The 22,721-nt window shown below is 36.4% G+C and overlaps 1 long non-coding RNA gene across 1 annotated transcript; it reads left to right on the forward strand.

Annotated features, from left to right (window-relative positions):
* Positions 1–768: 768 nt before the first annotated feature.
* On the forward strand, positions 769–20,538 carry LOC119471900. Its single transcript, XR_005200998.1, has 3 exons — positions 769–780; positions 9,339–9,345; positions 20,248–20,538. It is a non-coding gene; the product is annotated as an uncharacterized LOC119471900 (long non-coding RNA).
* The last annotated feature ends 2,183 nt before the right edge of the window (positions 20,539–22,721 follow it).

Below are 22,721 nucleotides of genomic sequence, written 5' to 3' on the forward strand. Positions count from 1 at the left end.
TAAAAAGCTAGAAAATCATCTAGGAATTTACATATACCTACAAGTATTTTTTTTTCCCATTTATTTATTTTATTGTATTTTAGGTTTGGGGGTACATGTGAAGAACATGCAAAATTGTTGCATAGGAACACACATGGCAGTGTGATTTGCTGCCTTCCTCCCCATCACCTACATGTGGCATTTCTCCCCCTGCTATCCCCCCCCAGCTCCCCACCCCCCACCGTCCCTCCCCTATGTCCCCCCAACTGACCCCAGTGTGTAGTGCTCCCCTCCCTTTGTCCATGTGCTCTCATCGTTCAACACCCGCCTATGAGTGAGAACATGCGGTGTTTGATCTTCTGCTCCTCTGTCAGTTTGCTGAGAATGATGGTTTCCAGGTTCATCCATGTCCCCACAAAGGACCCAAACTCATCGTTTTTGATGGCTGCATAATATTCCATGGTGTATATGTGCCACATTTTCCCTATCCAGTCTATCGTCGATGGGCATTTGGGTTGGTTCCAGGTCCTTGCTATTGTAAACAGTGCTGCAATGAACATTCGTGTACACGTGTCCTTATAGTAGAACGATTTGTAATCCTTTGGATATATACCCAGTAATGGGATTGCTGGGTCAAATGGAATTTCTATTTCTATGTCCTTGAGGAATCGCCACACTGTCTTCCACAATGGTTGAACTAATTTACACTCCCACCAACAGTGTAAAAGTGTTCCTACTTCTCCACATCCTCTCCAGCATCTGCTGTCTCCAGATTTTTTAATGTTTGCCATTCTTACCGGCGTGAGATGGTATCTCAATGTAGTTTTGATTTGCATTTCTCTTATGACCAGTGATGATGAGCATTTTTTCATATGTTTGTTGGCCTCACGTATGTCTTCTTTTGTAAAGTGTCTGTTCATATCCTTTGCCCACTTTTGAATGGGCTTGTTAGTTTTTTTCTTGTAAATCTGCTTTAGTTCTTTGTAAATTTTGGATATCAGCCCTTTGTCAGATGGGTAAACTGCAAAAATTTTTTCCCAATCTGTTGGTTGCCGATTCACTCTAATGATTGTTTCTTTTGCTGTGCAGAAGCTGTGGAGTTTGATTAGGTCCCATTTGTCTATTTTGGCTTTTGTTGTCAATGCTTTTGGTGTTTTGGTCATGAAGTCCTTGCCTACACCTACGTCCTGAATGGTTTTGCCTAGATTTTCTTCTAGGGTTTTTATGGTGTTAGGTCTTATGTTTAAGTCTTTAATCCATCTGGAGTTAATTTTAGTGTAAGGTGTCAGGAAGGGGTCCAGTTTCTGCTTTCTGCACATGGCTAGCCAGCTTTCCCAACACCATTTATTGAACAGGGAATCCTTTCCCCATTGCTTGTTTTTGTCTGGTTTGTCAAAGATCAGATGGTTGTAGATATGTTGTGTTGCCTCCGAGACCTCTGTTCTGTTCCATTGGTCTATATCTCTGTTTTGGTACCAGTACCATGCTGTTTTGATTACTGTAGCCTTACCTACAAGTATTTTATATAATATATACAATGTATATATGTGTGTGCCTATGTGTGTATATATCTATATTGAACTCGACTGACAATTGGAAACATACATATTTCAATATATATGGTAATATATTAAATGTATTAACTATATATCTGTTAATACAAATGGTTAATACATTTAATATATTACCATATATATGATTTTATATATATATATATATATATATATATATATATATATATATATTCCATTAACAATTGTGCTGTTCTACCTGATTAGGGTTTTTTATTCTTATCAATTCAATATTTTGACTTATTTTCTAACATTTAGCATTTACAAGTAGGTGTCAGAGAACCTGGTGCCTCTACATAAACAGAATGTTCTTTGAGCAAGCAGTCAACTTTGACTGGAGGATGCTGTCAAACTTCAACAATCAGTTGAGCAGCAGCTGAGCTTCTGTTGTTGCTGAACAATTCATCCACACCAAAGACCTCTAACGTGGCTCCTCTGTCATGCAAACTCTTTGCTAGTAAGGGACCATAACCACGTCTCTTAATGAAGACTATGCCCATGAATTTATGCTCACTAAATAAAGGATAATGTTGGGACCCTATTGAGAGTTGGCAAGGGTCTCAGTCATCTTTACCTCTTCAGTTCCTAGCACACATCCAGTCACACCAATGTTTGTGGAATGGATGAAGATAAAAAAAGAAGGCAGTGTTAACAGTGTCTTTAATATGCCATTATAATTCTTACCTCTTTTTCATCAATGTAATAATTTGAAATTTTTTCAGTTTCCTTAATTCTTCTCAATTCCAAATCCCCTTTATCTAAACCACTTGTAAATGTAGTTAGTCCTACTCCCAATCAAAATTATGAAATATCCATTCTCCTCTTCTTTGCCCCAAAACATAGCCCAAGTCGGACCATAATTCTCACCTGGAGTACTATGATAGCTGCCTTACTAGTCTCTCTGCTTCCACTTTTATCTGCATCCAATGTTCCATGCCACATCAAGAACAATTTTTAAAAATATGTCTTATTAGTTTCACTCACTTACTTAACATGCATCATTGAATACCCAATGTTCTTCCAATGAAATCCAATGCCCTTCCATGATCTAGAAAATTCTGCATCACCTAGGCCTTGTATATACCATAATATTAAAAACAAGAATAAAAAGAGTAGACCACTTCTCAGCTACTAGAAAATAGTTTTGAGAAAAAGAACCATAACTCCAGGAATATTTGTCAGATCAAGGAGAGAAAACCTAAATAAGGATACAGAGGATTCAAATAACTCCATAAGCTTGATTTACTACTATACAGAATTTTGTACCTAACAAATATTCGTTCTTTTCAAACATGATGGAATTGTCTTAAAATTTCATGATGTAGTATATCAAAAGGAACCATCATAAATTCCAAAAAGTAGAAATAATACAGGCCATGTTCACTAACCACTACAATAAAACCAGATATTATTAACAAACACCCTCCACACCCCCATCGTCCACCTACAACTTTAAAAACGTTCCTCTAGTTAATTAAAACTATATGGAAATCTATTCTGAAATTATGAAATTTTAAATGAAAGACAATTATTTTGCTATACAACTCAAACTTTAAGAGGCAGCCAAAGGGCATACAATAAAAATAATATAAGCTCAACTGTATTTTTCAAAAAAAAAAATCAAACCCAAGTTAACTTATTCTTCTAAAGGAGCTTATAAACAAGCCAAAAAGGAGTCAAAAGAAGGAATTTATAAAGACAGAAGCAGAAGTTAATAAATTTAAAATGTAACATTTCTAGAAATTGCAAAGTGATATTGAAATCTTTTCTAGTGCCCAGTGAAACAGAAAAATATCTAGCAACCCTAATTAAGAAGAAAATATAGAAAGAAAACATAATATGCAAAATTAGAGATAGAAGGCAAATATCATAGATACAGGTGAAATTGAATATCTAAGTAAATTAATGGTAGTTTAGAGAAGAAATAATTATCAAAATTGCCACAGAAGAGGCAGGGATAACCTGAAAAGACTAATTCTAACAAATAAAAGTATTAAAAAGTTGTCAAATTTGTATGATTCTAAAAGTTACCGTGTTTTTAACAGCTGTCATTATTGATACTCAGCAATAAACAAGAGGTATTGTTAGCAGTTAGCATTTACTAGTTGCCTGCTATTTGCCAAGCACTGTACATAGCACTTTGTTGGGTGACTACTACCTTACTTCATTTTCTAAACAAGGAGACAGAGACAGGCAAAGTTCACTTGCCAACTTTCACACAACTAATAAGTGGCAGACCTAGTATTGGAAGATAGGCTGTAAAGACACCACAAAGTTCATCTTCTTAACCTCTCTATTATGTGTAGGAATGATTTACTTTTGATAAGACATTGTTTTTAAGAATTAAAGAAGAAAAAATATGTGATCATTTCAATAAAAGTGGAAAAGACACGATAAAATGCAGTATCAATTCCTGAGTTAAAAAAAATACAGTCAACTTCCCTTACATGACCAAAAAACAAACATTTCTCAGAAGCCAACAACAAACACAATACTCAAGGGTGAAACAAGAGAGCAAAGTTTCTGAAGCAGGTATTAAGGGAAGAGATGGCCACAGGTATGTTTAGAAAAAATAAGTCTCCCCAGAGCAAATACATTTAAAAGCTAAACAAATTAAACAGATTTATTTATCACTGCAGATTTTCTCATAGGCTTTAACATGCTAATGTGTTTGTTCTGTGACTCTCCTGAAAGGGAATATAAGGTGCTATTTCTCAAGCTTCTTTGATTACTAAACCCTTTGTTCTCAACTCTGGAAACTAGTGTCCACAGCTGTAAATTGGGAAAGATTGCACTAAGGACATCTGGACTAAAATAACTAACAAAATAAAGATTCCCACTATGACAGCTATGATTTAGTGCTATTCTAGATTACTTGTCAGTGAAATAAAAGAGAAAAATATATATATATAAATATTGGAAGAAAAAAACATTTGTAAATGATTTAATTGCCTATATCAAGATCAATTAAAAACTAAAAAATGCAATAATTTAGAGTGTTAAATAAAAAATAAGTATGTATATAAATTAATATCTGCCCTCAATGAGCTCACAATTTGTCCAGAAAAACTCATGTGTTCTGAGTGAAGAAAATAAGGGGAAAAATCATTGAAAATGCATACATTATTTAATAATTCCCTAGTCTTATCTCAAGGGTAGCAATAATGATTGGAGGAAAAGTACATTTCCCTTGCTTCTGAATTTTGTATTTTCATAGAGAATTGTACTAATCCATATGCTACCAGATAATACAATTAAACACAACTCTGCCCATAGTTACCCATGTGAGTTTTGACAAGGTAGCTCTACTTGGTCAAAAAATTTTATAGAATCTCAGGATTGAAAAAAAAAATTGGGTCACCTAATATGTACCAAAAAGGCTTACAAATATGAACATTTATGTCCACATCAGAGATTTTATCATAAGAAAGAGATCAAAATATGCACAGTGGTGTTCATATCACATTTTAGAGTAAAACTAACATTGTTGGTATCTACAAAAGCCTATTCAAAGGAATTGTGATACATCTATCATAAGGGATACTAAGCTAATCTTAAAAATTATGTGACCACATCAGAAAGTGTTCACAATATGGTGACAGAGAAAAGTAGATTACAAAATAGCATGTACACTATGACCTCAGGTTTACAAACACACACACACTCAGGTCTCTAGTTACTCCCATGGCTGGTTACCTTGAGCAGGCAACAGCTTAAACAACCGTATATTGGTGCCCTGCATATTAAAATATTGCCAGTGCTTATCTCTTCTGGGTAAGATTTGGTAATTTGTATTTCCTTCAGGATTTCCATGTTTGCAAAATCTTCAAAATTCTCTGTAATTGGAGAACAAAAATTCAACAAATGATGTTTAACTTACCTATTTCAACTGCAAAGCCTATTTTTCAATCATCTTTAATAATACTCCTCCTAGCCTGTTTTTCCATTCCATTCTTAGAAGCCTCCTATGAAGTGGTTTTAGCATCTTTAGAAAGAGCTCCCAAATGTCAGAAAATAATGTCTTTACGCTTTGCTATAATCTGATTTTACTACAGCTTCCATCAAATGCTCATGAATAAGTTTATTCCTGTTATAAATAATAGTTCTTCAAAAGGTTTTAAGATAGTAAGCATATTCCTCTGGTTCTTCTTTTCTCCAGATTAAATATCCCCCAGTTCTTTACATTATTCCATTTTGTGGCACACATTTGTAACATTTTCCTGAGCATGTATAAAGATCTTACCACCTTTAGGTTAAGACATAGATGGATACAGTTCTAGCCACTGAATAGTTTGCAAACTAGAATAGGCATGATAAAAACAGTAGCTGATGCATCACTTTGTGATGCAGTGCTCTTGCTCATGCTTTAAAGATGAGTTTCTGAAAAACACTGATTTTGTCCATTTAAAATAGCAATGGTTTTCAAACAAAAAGCTCAAATTATCAATCTATTTTTGGAAGAGTCAAAGCCTGCCTGTCGATTTTCTAAACTGGGGTTAGGGTAAGTTTTAACCTGAAAGTTGTTCAAATAGCAAAATGTCATCTTCATTTTGTTCTGTTGTTCAAGAAATCATGTAATGATTCCATCCAGAGTAAGGAGTCAGAAAAAAAAAAAAACTGTTCCACCCATCTGTATATGGGTAGGGGAGAGAGAGAAAGAAAGAGGCCCATTGTTAGTAAGAAATGTCTCAGCCCCAAAGATTTATAAAGATTCCTAGTAACAGGATATCTTAACAAGAAAATTTCAATGAAAGCAAATAAAAGTATAGAAATCATCCATGCAGGCTTGTAAAACCTATTTAGCTATACAAATAGACCTGCCATACAAAAATAAGCAGACAAAACAAAAGTATGAAATTGAAATACAGGATTGAGAAAACTGTGGTAGCATTCAAATATGATGAAAGCTAAAAGACAAAACCACAGTCACATCTCTAGACAAAGGGTTGAGTAAGAGCCCATTGGAAGAGACATACATAGCAGCCCTCTTTCATGCTGACACCCTTGACTCTCCATTACTGAGACACTGGCACATAGGGAAGATGACTTCACAACGTAATGTCCTGAATTGTCCTCAGTTCCGTGTGATAATTTTTCAACTGGGAAGTTAAGAATACAGATATACAGCCATCTGTCCTAGACTGTATTTCTGCATTTATTCCCCATGTTCTGCGTCATCAACCTCTCCTCTATGCAATCATCCTCGCACATTGAGAAATGCCCTAAGATCTTTCTTCCTGGACCCCAAGTCAGGACCCCTCTAGCTACTATCTCATTTTCCTATTCCACTTCCTAAAAAACTTAGCAAAATAGCCCACATTACTCTGCCTCCACCTCTGCACTTTCCATTCCCTTTTTTAAACATTTTCATTAATTTTTAGCGACATTAATAATACGTATTCATTGTACCAATGAGAAGTGAACATAGTGTAAAGGTGTTTTGTGTAAGGAAACCAATGTTAATAACATGGTTTGTATTCATCCACATCCTCTTCCATGTACATGCAGATAAATATGCGCATATATGGGGGGTTTGTTGTTGTTTGTCCTTACGAAGTGAAGTTGTATGGTACAAATTATTTGCTACTCTCTCTATTGATCTGACAATCCATCATACAACCCACTCCAGGCCAGGTGTGGTGGCTTTTACTTGGAAACCCAGCACTTCAGGAGGCTAAGGCAGATGCATTGCTTTGAGCTCAGGGCAATATGGAAGAAACCTATCTTTACAAAAAAGCTCAATAGCTAACCAGGAGTTGGTGGTGCATGCCTGTAGTCCCAGCTACTTTGGAGGCTGAGGCTGGAGAGTCACTTGAGTCTAGGTAGCAGAGGTTGCAGTAAGCCAAGATTGTACCACTGCACTCCAGCCTGGGTGACAGAGCAAGATCCTGTCTCATAAAAAAAAAAAAAAAAAAAAAATCACTCCAATCTGGCTTCTATCCTATCATTCCAATAAAGCTGCTTGTTAACAATATATATATATATATCCATGTTACCAGCTAGCTTCATGCCGTCAAAGTAATCAAACTGTAACTTTGAGATTTCTTACCTTACTTTAGTTCCCAGCAGTATGATAGGTGACTATCTCTACTTTCTTAAAGCACAATCCTCACTTGGCTTCATGACATCTCAATTCCTGGCTTGCTTTCTATCTTACTGGGTGTCTCTACAATCTTTGTTCACTTCTGCTCCGCTGGCTTCTCCATTGACTCCACTGACGCCCGAAATCTTGGGAGTCCACCCAAGATTCTTTTTATTTTTCTATCTCTATAATCCAACTTGATATCAAATAGAAGTCTCAAATCTTTTATATTCAAAACAAAATAGATCTTCACTCCAACTACCCATTCACTCCATCAAACATTCAGGTGTATCATCAGGTAGATAGCTGGATATACAACTTTGGAGAACAGGGAAAAGTTCTAAATGGAGGGTTAAGTATATGAGTCATCAGTAATAGATGATATTTAATTAAAGCCATGACATTAACGAGATCACTTACGGAGAGATTATAGTCAGAGACTTCTACCAGCATTTTGAGGAAATCAAAACAAGGTGTAAGTTCAACTCAAAAACAGGTAGTGATATGGTTTCAATTTGTGTCCCTGCCCAAATCTCATATGGAATTGTGATCCCCAGTGTTGGAGGAGAAGCCTAGTGGGAGGTAATTGGATCAACGGGGTGGTTTCTAATGCTTTAGTACCATTCCCCTAGTGCTGTCGAGTAGTAAAGTTCTCCTGAGATCTGCTTGTTTAAAAGTGTGTAGCATCTGCCCCTCCTGCTGGCCGTGTGATGATGTTCCTACTTCCCCTTTGCCTTCTACCATGATTGTAAGTTTCCTGAGGCCTCCCAAGAAGCAGAAGCCTGTCCAGCCTACAGAACCATCAGCCAATTAAACCTCTTTTACTTAAAATTACCCAGTCTCAGGTATGTCTTTATAGCAGTGTGAGAACAGACTAATACAGGTATCATAGAAAGAGTTGAGTGTAAAGAAAATTCAGCCATGTCAGAGTTGAGAGAAGTTAGTTTAACTTTAACAAAACAATGCAAAGTACCCAAGAAGGTATTGTCCCTTTGTAGAAGCAGCAACCTAGAAGAATAGGCTGAACAACTTCTAAACACCAGAAATATAAAGAACTATAGCTCATGAAATAGGTTAAATAGCATGGGAGCTCAGAGAAAGGCCTCCTGAGAGACAGTCTCTAGGTTTCAATTCTGACTCTCCTATTTATTATGCAGTGTGACTTTAAGGAAGTTATTAAATCTCTTAATGCCTTATTTTTTTGGTTATAAATTAAAGCAATGTAAGTAGCAGGCTATTTGTCATAGATTAATTGTGGCACTTAAATAATCTACCTAAAGCACTTAGCACCCTGCAGATAGGCAGATTTAAACTAGGAAGTATTTTCAATTATTACTAACTTCCTGGAAAATTCATAATTGTATTATTCACATGTTTACTGAATGCACTGAATAGATTATACTTAACCTGAGCTGTCGCTGAGGAGATATTGGGAGAAAAAAATTGAAAAGAACCCTGTCCACAATTGGCAGGAAACAGACAGAAATAATAGGCAATCAATGTAATGTGGGCATAGAAAAGGGGATGCAGGGATGTGTATACATATGTATACCTGTCTACATATGTGTAGAGTTATATATAATTTCTATTAAAAAATACAAACTAGAAATTTTTGATCAAAAGCTGGACGAACTGACCTCTATTTACTGATGCAATGACTGAGCAGACAAATTGAATTGATCTACTGTTTTAGCATCATAACAAAGCATGCCAGTGTTTTATGTAATAGCCCTCACTCCAAAGCTATGTCTTGTTGCCCTGTTGGTTTGTCACTTGGATTCTTTCATTGTCCTGATCTTCATAGCAGAAGAAAAAATAAGTACTCAAGGGATGTTAAGAAATAAATTTATAGCAATGAGGAGCTGGTTGGACTCAAAGGGGAGGCAGTGGGAGGAAAGCAAAGAATGTCATGCAGCAGGAATGGGATGTTGAAAAGAGTCTGTAGGAGCCGGCCCCATCCTTCCTGTATAGTAAAATAGCAAATGCGAGATTTCTTCTTTATGCTTTCTTCTTCTCTGACCTCATCCTGAGTAGAAATCTGCAAATTAAAAATATCAACCGTGGAGTATAGGAAAATCAGTCCAAATAAGCAAAACATCTGACTTCTTTTTTTTTGCACATGTACCCCAGAACCTAAAGTGTAATAAAACATATATCTATATATAAAAAACAACAACAAATCAGAAACATCTGACTTTTTAAAAAAATTAAATACAGTTTTACTACCTTTAAGAATATAAAATAATGAAGCTATTTTACAGGCATCAGGAAGGAGATCTATATCTATGTAGATAAAATCACAATCTGCTTTTAAGATGCTCAAAATCTGGAGAAGGAAAGAACACAGGGCACTGCAGGTGTCTCCTAACTGAACTATTTTGATTTTGTCTTCCTGCCTTTCAATCCATCCGGGAGCCTGAGTGATCTTGTAAAAGCCACATCTATACAGACCCTCCTTTATTCAAAGGCTTCCCTTGCTATTAGAATAAAATGCAAACTGCTGGGCCCATTCGGCCCTCCATAATCTAGACCCTGTTGCTTTTTTAGCTTCATTTGTTATCACCTCACTATCCTCTTCTCCTTCCCCTCATCTTGGATCCTACACTCCTAGCCACTCTGAATGACATATATTTTTTTTGAAAGTTCCAGGCTTTGCTTGTGAATCTCCCTCTGGGTAGAATACTATTCCTCTATTCTACCTGATAAATATACCTCCATCTTGCAAGGTAGTTCAAAAAAATCACCTCTCCTATGAAACCTTTCCCTGGCAGAGATACACACCCACATAAGAATTCTCTTCTCATTCCCCACAGTATCCCAACACATTTCCACCATGGAGCCTTAAAACTGTGCACCACACTGAGATGTCTGTTGTCCTGTTTCTTGTTTCAGGACTGAGGCAGCAAGACTCAGCCAAATCCCTCAGAGAAATTGTCCTTGTCCAGAAAGAATCTCTTTTCCCCAGGGCAGCTCAAGTCCGCAGTACAAAGGACCCCTTGCTCCAAAGTGAGACTACACCCACTCTGCTATCCCAGCCCCAGAGCTCCCATGGGGACTTTGTGGTGACAGTTCAACTGCTTTCACTGCCCTGCACTCTTCCTTTCACTTCCCTACAGGGGCTGACCAGGGTACACTCCCCAACAAACTGCCTACAAGTCAAACTCCTTCTAGGAGTGTATTTCTCAGGAACTCTAACACAGACACTCTATTTTACACACTTTTTTTTTTACAGCTCATCTTCACACATAGACTGCATGAATGTATCCCTCAGTAAAGGTTGCCAATAAAAACTTGCCAAATAATGAATAAATAATAATATAAATCAGTATTAAGTTTGCTCTTGGTCAGGAGTGGCAGATACTCCATGTCTTCTCCCATATCAATCTCCCCATCCTTTAAACTCATAATACGTGTACATTTTAGTTGGGCCCATGGCCACTCAGAATGGAAACTACATGTCTCAGCTTCTCTTAAATCTTGCTGAGTCCATGAGACTAAGTCTTGGCCAGGAGCATATAAGCAAGAGTAATATGTGCAAATTTTGAGTCATGCCCTTATAACAGATATGTGCTCTCCTTCACCCCTGTTTTGTCCTTCCTAATGGCTGTAATGTGAAGGTAGTGATTATGGTTTGGTCTTCTTTGGCCTTGACAAAGCCAGCACTTAAAGATTGCATGCTCTGGGTCCTCAATACAGAGGAGCTGCTCTACCAACATTGAGCTCAGAATGTTAAGTGAAAAAGATACCAATTTTCATCGTGTTTAAGCCCCTATATCTTGGAGTCTCTATTACAGCATTCCGTAACCTAATGAATACCAAAAATTGAAAAAGCCTACTTTGCCTAAGTATCAACCTGCTAAATGCCAGTGTGTAAAATTTAACAAATATATCTATTAACCCAAATCCTTTTCCTTCACATTTCTATAAAGTTGTCAACAACTTAAAGTCCTCCAATAAGAGACTGAGAAACAAGGACTCTAAGCTCCTTAGACTTTTAGAACTCCCTGTTCTAGATAGAAATCCCCTCCTTTCTCCTTAGTTTCCCACTCTCAAGAACTCAGCTGAGGACATGATGTGATTGTCTCTCTTCTCCATCCTTTTTCAAGCAAAGGGTCTTCTGTATCTGCCGTGACTCGTTTTAGCTTCAGCAGCTTGGAGTTGAGGCAAACTCAATATTCCTTTAAATTCCATTTACAAAAACACTCACCACAGCCTTACGTGAATTGTTAAAAACTCCCAAAATTATTAAAATCATCCTATCCAATATAAATTGTTATAAATTGCATAAATACTTAAAAGAAAAGCAGGACTTAGCAAAGTATAAATTAGAAACCTGGTCATTTGATTGATCCTTTGGTGATGGATATTCTAAGAACTGACTTTAGGGACATGAACTGAGATTTCTCCTTATGAAATTGGTGGGCTTGCTCATTTCAGACTAATTCTCCTGCTGAGAACAAATAGAAAATATGACCATTTTGTGTTTTTAAAATCTACTTGAAGGTATCAAAGAGCACCAGTAATGGAAGCTCAAAAGAAGAGAAACACAGACAGGTTAGCATGACATTTGATACTGCTCCTCCTGAGGCATTTGCTTATTTATAATCTGTAGTTGAGAATCTGAATGGACAAAAATTGGAATTCAGGGCCCACCAAAAGGGAAGGATCCTGGAAAATAGTTAAAGCTTTCAGGTGGGTCTATGGAAGCATATACCTCAGAAGTAAAGGTAAAGTGGAACTGATCAGTCCATACCAAAACTGAAGATCAGCTGCTAATCATCTCAATCCTTGACTGAATTAAATAGATAGTCCCTACTCTAACTGCTTTCCAGACATGAAAGCAAATTCTCTCTGAAGACAGACAACATTATCCAGAGCCTCAAATTATTCCCATAATTCTTCATATACAATGATGTTATGACTGTGTTCCCACATAATTATATGTTAAATGTCTGACTCTCAGTACCTCAGAATATGACTGTATTTGAAGACAAGACCTTTAAAATGGTAATTAGGTCAAAATAAGGCCATTAGGGTAGACTCTAATCCAATATGGCTGGTGTCCTTTTTAGAAAAGGAGATTAAGGCATGCAGAGAAACATCAGGGATGCACACACAGAGGAAAGGCCATGGGAGGACACAGGAGGAAGGTAGCCATCTGCTGGGCAAGGAGAGAGGCCTCAGGAGAAATCAAACCTACTTGATCTTGAATGTCTAGCTTCCAGAACTGTGAGAAAATAAGTTTCTGTTGTTTAAGCACCCAGACTGTAGTATTTTGTTATAAAAACCCTAGAAAATTAGCATATGTTCCCTGAAATTAATGTCTACCAAGGCAGAAAAGAAAGAAACTGACCACCAACTAAAGGATAAGAACCAGCACAGAAAAAACCCTTGGGAGGTCTGAATGTTGAAGTTAGAAAACGTATCTTGAATTAGTTGTCATTATATGCCAAAAATTAAATTTAAAAAAATATATCATAAGAGAAGTGAAAAGAATTTTTTTAAAAAAAGACAATCTAGACATTTTTAAATACAATGATTAAAATTAAGGTGACTTTAATAGAACATGAGACACAGCTGCAGAGAAAATTTGTGGGCTGGAAGATTAATCAGAAAAAATATACAGACTGATGCAAAGGTGATAGTGCAGTAATCTAACATATACATAACTGGAGCTGCAGAAAAAGAAGAGGAAAAAAGAATTGGTAAGAAGTAGTAGTTGAAGAAACACTGGCTGTTAATTTTTCCCAAACTAATGAAAAACATCAGATCATAGAATTCAGAATCTGTACAAACCATAAGCAAGATAAGATTATGAAAAGCCACTTAGGCCCATACAATTGCTGGAAATCAAAATCAAAGAGAAAATCTTAAAAGCTTCCAGAGATTATTACTTCTCAACAAACAATGGTATCATATATGCAAAGTGTAAATAGAAAATAACTGCCAACCTAGAATTCTATACTCATCAAAAATATTCCTTGAAAATAAATGTAAAATAAAGATATTTTTAGAAGAGCAAAAACCATGAGAATTCATTACAAGCATACTGAAGAAATTCATTACCAGTACACTAAAGAATACATTACCCACAGTAAAGATATTTGAAAGAAAATTCTTTGAGCAGAAGGAAAATTATCCTAGCTGGAAGCTGTCTTATTTCTTAAGAAATTGAGAGCAATGGAAAGGGTGATTATGTGGGTAAATCTAAATGACCATTGGACATATTATTTACTCACATATTTACTCCAATAATAGTTTCTGATGGGTATAAAAAGCATTGAATTAAAATGCATGACAATAATAACACAAAATGAAGAAGGTAAGTAAATGGAATTAAAGTATTCTGACACCAAGAAAATAATATAAAGAATAATATTAGACTTTAAATCAAGGATGCATGTTGTAGAGTACCCACTAACAGTATAGCAAAACGGAAGATAACTAACAAGATAATTAAGAAAATCATAAAATAATTTTAATGCTTACTTAATCATAAAGGGATCAAAAGAGAGAGGAAGAAGGAACACAGGACAAAGAGGAACAAGAGTAAACAAATTAAACATTGATATATTTAACTCACATATACAATATTTATATGAAATGTACCAAATATTTTAAATAAAAGATTATAAAACCAGGCTTTAAAAAGTAAGACTATATGCTGCTACAGAAAACACACCTTGAGTAAAGATGTATAGCTAGTGTTTAAATCCATAAAATTAGATGAGAGCACCATGGTAATAAAGCTAGTGAGAAACGTAGAACCGAAATGCAGAACGCTTCAAGGTTAAGATGTTGAAAGGATGAGAAAGAACCAGCCAAAACAGCCTAAAAGTGGCCAGGGAAATGGAAAACTTGATGAGTATGATGGACTAGAATCCAAATCATGTAAATGTTTCAAGAATGAGAGAGTAATCAACCATATCAAATTGTACTAATAAGTCAGAAACAAAGTGATGACTAAGAAATGGCTCTTGGATTTAGCAACTTAGTGGTCACTGGTAACCTTGACAAGAGCAATTTGAATGGACTGATAGCAGTAGATGCATGGTTGGAGTGGGTTCAAAAAATAAAGGACAACAGGCATCAAAAACCACAAGTATAAGCAACTATTTCAAGTAGTCTTACTCTAAAGGAGAATGGGGGCAGGAGGTCGAGAACCAAAGAAGAAGGGAGATCAAGAGAGAAGCATTTTTGTTCGTGTTATTTTGGGTTTGTTTAAGCAGAAGGAAAAAACAGCCCATCTCTGTGCTACTCAAAATGATACAGTAAAGAGAGTAGAGGAAATTGCCTGCATGAGGTTTTGAGTAGGTGGAAAGAGATGCAAACTCATGTACAAGAGGGGAAATCAGCCTTAGATAGGAGTATGGATAATTCTCAATGGTAACATAGTCAACACAGTTCTGTATACAGTTGCACACGTGGGAGCTGGAGGAACTTTCCATAGAATGCACCTATTTTTTCTTAGTAGGAGAGGAAACAAGGTCATTAGCTGAGGATCAAGATGCAAGAAGAAATACTGAAAGTTCAAATCAAGAAAAGAAACAAAATCATCCAGGAAAACGGCAAAGAGAATAGACTAGAAAAATCGGCCAGGCACAGTAGCTCACACCTGTAATCCCAGCACTTTGAGAGGCCGAGGCGAGCAGATCACCTGAGATCAGGAGTTCGAGACAAGCCTGGCCAACATAGCGAAACCTCATCTTTACTAAAACTACAAAAATTAGCCTGATGTGGTGGCACACATGCCTGTAATCATAGCTACTCGGGAGGCTGAGGTAGGAGAACCGCTTGAACCCAGGAGGCAGTCCAGGAGGTAGGAGAATCACTTGAATCCAGCTTGGGAGACAGAGCCAGACTCCACCTCAAAAAGAAAGAAAAAGAAAGGAAGGGAGAAAGGGAGGAAAAGGAAGAGAGAAAGGGAGGGAAAGGAAGGAAGGAGGGAAGGAAGGAGGGAGGGAGGGAAGGAAGGAAGGAAGGAAGGGAGGGAGGGAGGGAGGGAGGGAGGGAAGAAAAGGAAAGAAGGGAGGGAGAGAAGGAGGGAGGGGAGAAGAAAAGAAAAGGAAAAAAAGGGCACAATTTCTGTGCAGCATTGGAGATTCCAAATGTAATCAGCTTGCAAGGATATAGAGGCAGTAATATTAATTGAGCTAAGTTAATAGGGGAAAGAGAGAGAACAGTTATGAAATACTTCTACCTCCTTAGACTCAGGCTTTTGTCTGAGGCCTCTTCACAGCTTTGTTGTCTTATAAATCCATGCCTATGATCAAATTTCTCTTGCCTAGAGTCCTGTTTCTTCTCTCTTCCTGGCAAGGCTTTTTCATTCTGTGTGACTTCCCTCATCCACAGACAACCATTTCATTTTTTCATCTTTTGTGCCACCATTGTTCCTAGTAAATACTTCTATTATTGTACTTAACACTATGCAGGATAATATTTTTAACATTAGTCTTCCAAAATTAACTATGGGCTCCCTCAGGGAAAGTCTGTCTTCAGCATCTCTATGTGTCTTTATCTAGTACACTGTCTAGGTATTCAATAACTTTTTATTCAAGTAACAGAATGAATAATAAATGCCCTATCTTTAATGAGAGTATCAGAATATTCCTGAAACTTTTTTTCCAACACAGAAAATTTAAACGAGCACAAAATTTTAACAAATAATTTTTAGTAGACCACGTAATTGTCTGCAAATATAATATGAAAGCTGCAGGGAACATGTCCTGCCTCTTCACCCATCTCCTACTATCCTGTTGCAATGCCTATTAAAAATCTACATTTGAAATCTATTCTTTCAAGTAAATAAAATATAAATAAAGAATAACCTTGTTTTCTTCAACAAGAAATTTAAGACAAATGTGCGCAACTTTCACAGTGTGTGTCTATTGAGTTACCCTTCCAGCCCCTCATTATTTGAGCACCATCCTTCCTCACATACACACAAACCCCACTCATGTGGTTAAAAGAAGGGCTGCCAGTGGCAGTCATGATTGTAGAGTGTAATTCCAATCCCCTGGCCACAACTGACTGGTGTAAAAGTGAGTGCTTTAACCAAGCTGGGCCAGTAAGAATTCTGACTTAAATTTTAGAATTTGAAATAGAAGAAAAATTGAGTCTATCTTCTGGTGGATGGACTTGTTACAAGTAAAGTCAGAAACTACATGAGGCCATTTTCTTCTGTGTAGAGCAAAGAAGCAGAATAAGCCTATTTCTTGCAAGAAGAAACTTACAAAAATTATACAGATTCGGCGGGCCACGGTGGCTCACACCTGTAATCCCAACAACTTGGGAGGCCAAGGAAGCTAGATCACCTGAGGTCAGAAGTTTGAGATCAGCCTGGCCAATATGGTGAAACCCTGTCTCTACTAAAAATACAAAAATTTGCTGGGTGTGGTGGCATATGCCGGCAGTCCCAGCTCAGCTACTCAGAAAGCTGAAGTAGGAGAATCACTTGAACCTGGGAGGCAGAGGTTGCAGTGAGCCAAGATCATGCCACTGCACTCCAGCCTTGGCAATGGAGTGAGACTCTGTCTAAAAAAAAACAAAAAAAAATTGTACAGACTCAACCAGAGTAGTTGATGAGAGACACCGAAAGAGCCTGTTGGTATTGTGACACCTGGTTCTAGATCTTACTACCTGATCCTTGGGTACCATGATCTTTCACCACATCTTTCTGTTTTAATGAGCTTGAATGAAATCCTGTTGCCATAAGAAACATTTACTAGAAACTCTCCAACTAAAGTCTAATGTCATTTTTATTCTTCAACAAAGTCATGTAAGCAACTGTAATTAAATAATACAAAACGTTTTCAGCACCTATCTCCACAATGTAAACTTTAATAAGAGGATGGTGTGGGGACTCCAGAATAGTACTTTTCATAGGTCTGTGTGGCTGAGACTGCAAAGAGTAGGGGCAGCCACAAAACACTAGACACCTGTAGAGAAGCTGAGAATTATGAGGGGAGGAATACATTTGCCAGAATGAAAGAGGACTAGGGCTGACATTTGTCCACATTGCAATTTCCACCATGCAAGCAAGGATACTATCATTGAGAAATACAAAAGAAGGAAAGCAAAAGGGAGAAAGGAGAGAAGGAGAAATGTCATGAGATAGATGAGATGAACTCTTCAGCTTTCTTCAGACTTTAAAAAGAAACATGTACTATGAAAGTAGAGGCCAATTTTTGAATATTATAGCAATTGTAATAATAGTGCTTCTGCAGATCGTTAAAAACAAGAAAACAACATACGTGTTAAATTATTGGCTTTTCAAATTCTAGCAATTCACTGGAAAAAGAAAATTTGATCTTCCTTGAATTTCTCCTAAGTGGATATTTTTCTTTAGTTAAAAATATGATCAATCATCAGACATCATCACAATAAAAAGTTTCTAGAGGATGGGCTAGCTTAGGAACACTATGGGCTTGATGATCATTCCAAGGTATTTTTCAAACATCTGTGGCTCCACCAAACCCAAAACACATTTTGCATTTTACCAAACACCAAATAAATTTTGCGAACCACTTTTTTACATTTAATTTTTTAAAGTCCTGTGTATTTTATGTGAAATTTAACATGTGTTTCTGATTTATATATATGCAAATAATCAAAATTTTGTTTTGTAAGAACTACTGATGTCCATAGAAGCATTTCAGAAACTGTGTGAATTATTTTAATAATCTTTTAAAGTTTTTTCCTAAAAATAGGTAATTTCTTGCTTTTCCCTTGAATTCACTTAAAGCTCCCTCTTCTTTCCCACTTTTATACCCCAAAAGTAATTAAGATATAACAGTTATATTTTTTGTTTTGTTTCTAGTCACAAATACAAAGAAGTTCCGTGTTTTCCCTAATAACGTAAAGATAGAAAACTTGGGAGATTTCCTTGCAGATCCTTTTACATGTTATTAGTGGAATGTGTATTTAATGGAAGAATTTAATGCAAAGAATTTAAGACCCTAGAATAAGTGGCAATTTGGCAAATTCTGTTTAGCATAGGCAAAGGTAAATAATAATTAAATCAAGAACTAATTATGGAGCACTATATTATTACTGACAATGCTAAAACCAAAGACACTAGTCGGACACTTGTCAATTGCTTTTGACCCAAGCAATTGTTTGATGCTTAGTTCTCTAAAGCAAGATGTAATCAAGGGAGTTCATTTGAACTTTTGTGCTTTCTTTCTTTCTACTTCATTCCTTCACCTGCTCCTGTCTCTCTCTACCTCTCTCTCTCTCTCCCTCTCTCTCTCTCTTTCTCTCTCTCTCTCTCTCTCACACACACACACACACACACACACACACACACACACTTTTTAAAATTGGTCCTTAAAATTTAACATTTGGTGTCATAGTGTGATCCTTTTCATCTTTTCTTCTGAATAACTGGGAGAATTGTGCAGACTATCTTTGATCATTTGGAGAGGCTCTACCTCTTTGTAATAGTAATATAAATACCAATGATAATAAAATAATTATATTTAATTTGAAAATTTAATTCAATATAATTATTTCTACACTAATAGTTTAATCCCTGTAGTATCCCACTCCTCTGATAAAAATTCTTTCTATTCCAACATTGTTAGAATTCAACTTCTTAACCTTCTATCCCTTTGTCTAAATATTTTCATTCTTAAGCTCTTCACAATTTCCACTGATATTGGTGCACTTACCCTAATGTTTGTATCAAAATGTATAATGAATAAATATTAGGACTAAAAACCACAGCCCTGACATCTCTATAAATATTATATTCCACTTACATTTTTGCCTGTGTAGCATATCATTCTATCAGATCAAGAGACTATTTAAAGTATTCTGCACGTAAAGCCTTAGAGAAACTAAATTATTATTGCCAGATCTTAAAATTCCCAAATAAGTTTTACATTCATTTCTCTATACAAAGTTTGGGATATCAAATTTCTTCAAACTTAATATTTGTAGATTGATTTAGAAATACATTGTCAGTAGAAAAACAGCTTGCCAGCAGCACTCAGCTCATAAAGAGGACATTGCAAAATATTGTACTTTAAGAGTAGAAGAGGCATAAAAATAAATTATTTTTGAAATAGATTTTGTTTAACAATAATACACTTTTGCTTGGAATTTCTGGCCCAAGATTTCTCCTATCACATGTGTAGCAGACAATTATTTATCACAGATCCTGTTTTATAGTTATACAGTATGGTGACAGAAGTGAGGGCTGTGCAGTCACTTCCAGATTAGAACATCATCTCTGTTACTTTCTAGCTGTGTGACGTTGGCTGGGTCACTTTACCTTTATTGAGACTTGCAGGGTCATTGTGAAAATTTAATGTTCCAGATACTAGCCATTTAATCTCATTTAATTTAATATGAGATTTTTATCAATATGACATTTAATCTCATTTAATTTAATATGAGATTTTTATCAATATGACATTTAATCTCATTTAATTTTCACATCAACCTTGTGTTATATATAAACTTTCAGTGCCGCAAAAGAAAAATAGCACTTGAATATAAATTTCCTCAGCAAAACAATTTACTTCTATAGAAGGATGCAGATCACAGATGGAATAATGATGAGTGCACTTCTGGACAAGTGAAGGGAAGGGGTTCTTATTCCTAACAGAGGTAGCCCCTACTGCTGTGTCGTTCCCCTATTGGCTAAGGTTAGACCACACAGTCTAGTCTAATTCCAATTGGCTGTTTTAATGGGAGCAGGGGTATGAGCCAGAGTGGTGGGGTGGGTAGTTTGGTGGCAAGGACAATTACAGGACAGGCCAGAGCAGGTAGCCAGGGGTGACCTAGGTCAAAGCAAGTGACCAGAGCAGGTGACTGGGATGACTCAGGACAGAGCAGGAGACCAGGGGAACAAATGTGAACTATTGATTAGAACTGGTAGAAAAGGTTGTTTTCTGAAACTACAAGGAAGTTAAGCTTTAAAATGGAAAACAAAGAACTGAACATACTGACATACTGATTCTTTGAAGAGAAACTGGGAGTTCACTGTATCTAACACTTACAATATTCAATAAGTAACCCGTTGTGATAATTTAATGGGTATTTTAGAGTTACAGAATATTTTAAGTTAAATGTCCACCATAGTAGATGGCACATAATAAACACTCACAAGTGAGTTATCTTCCCCTACCATGTGGGAGTACATACAGTTCCTCGTTGCATAAATAGAGTAAAATGTGTGTGTGGCTGTTTAGTTACTAAACACTTATCTCAGCCTTAATAAGTTCTGTTCATCCTCTTTGCAATTAGCTCTTGTATCACTAGGAAATGGTTATAAACTGTCCCCAACCCTCTACTGCTTAGTACTTCCATTTTCTGTCCTTTGACAGGTCAAAACCAGCAAAGCTTATCATAAAGACCATAACAAATGAACTCAGTTATCTCACGCTCCAAAAGATTCCTTTCTTTCTTTTAGCTTTTCTTCAGAGGCAAAGTAGAGAAAATTCTAAAAAGTTCCACCTCTCATAAAGCAAGAAAGGTGGGCTTGTTTTCCCCTAAATCCATAAGTGTTTATTTAAAACACTTAGGATAGATGGCTATCCTGCATTCTCTGTTTTTTATGCAAAGGTGAAACACACACACAGCAGTTTGGTTGGTTAGGAACCAAAGAAAAATACAGAGAGGAGGCAATAAAAATCTTTTCCTGGCCAACAGACTGGAGCATTCCTGCAAGGAGCTAGTGGAACACTGATGAATTGCCTTGAGTGTTATTTAATTGTCATTGTTGCTATTGTTTTCCTTTCCACACAACATGAATTCTTAGTCATTAACTCACAACATAAGCTAATCAGTCTGTCCACTGGCGGACCCTGAAGAATTAGATGCTAGGACAAACAGCCAGGCAACAATTCATGTCTTGCTGGTGACTCTGAAGTTCAAGCCCTGGGTACAGAGCTCCCTGGCCCAGTAACTAACAGTTTTCCCTTTTCTGCAGGCTTTTTTTCCTGAAATTATAATACTCATATGTTAGATTAGATGGTTTCTCTGGTTATACTATCATATTTGTATTTTAAGTTTAAACTTCTGTTTGGCAACCTATTTGTATACTTGGAAGACTTGCCTTTTCTGTAAAGAATTGTCTTAATATTTACAAAATATTTTTATTTCTTCAGAGCCATATTAACTTTTACTTCCTGCTTGTAATGTAGGTCCTCTGTCTTTATGCTTAAAAATACTTTGAGATTGGCCGGGCGCGGTGGCTCACGCCTGTAATCCCAGCACTTTGGGAGGCCGAGGCGGGTGGATCACGAGGTCAAGAGATCGAGACCATCCTGGTCAACATGGTGAAACCCCGTCTCTACTAAAAAATACAAAAAATTAGCTGGGCATGGTGGCGTGTGCCTGTAATCCCAGCTACTCAGGAGGCTGAGGCAGGAGAATTGCCTGAACCCAGGAGGCGGAGGTTGCGGTGAGCCGAGATCGCGCCATTGCACTCCAGCCTGGGTAACAAGAGCGAAACTCCGCCTCAAAAAAAAAAAAAAAATACTTTGAGATTGCAAACATGCTCATAACATTTAAAAGTAAATTCTTATTGACAATGAGCAAGCTTCTAGAATATATTTTTAAGTTTCGATCCTTATTGGGCTGTCTAAAGAGTTAATTAATGGCTAAAACATATATTAAAACTCAAGAAACATTAAACTTCTGTTTGTGTCCAGCATTATACTAGATAGTACAATATGGTAATATATTTTATATTTAAACCAATGTACCATTAACACCAATAATAATAGAATCTCTATAATTCACTTAAGAATATAATTGCATATAATGTAATAATTACTTCTTTCCTGTATTGTCCTTCTTCCTAAAATATTCTAAAATTCTACTTCTTCATTGTTTCAGTTTTACTCAACATTCCATCCTGTTGTTTAGAATACAAATTAATTTGCTAGACTATATAGCAAAAATGTGACCAAAATCTTCTTTAAAAAAAATAAATAAATTAGTAGTGGTGTATCCATCTGTCTCTGGAATATATTGGAATTCCTTAGTAAGTACCTGTTTTCAACATATAGCTATTTGAAAAAGCATGTAAACTATTTTCTTCAAGCATCTTAGTAACTTGTTCTTTACATTTAACA

This window comes from Cebus imitator, unplaced genomic scaffold (assembly GCF_001604975.1).
Source record: "Cebus imitator isolate Cc_AM_T3 unplaced genomic scaffold, Cebus_imitator-1.0 Scaffold3, whole genome shotgun sequence".
Taxonomy (NCBI): Eukaryota; Metazoa; Chordata; class Mammalia; order Primates; family Cebidae; genus Cebus; species Cebus imitator.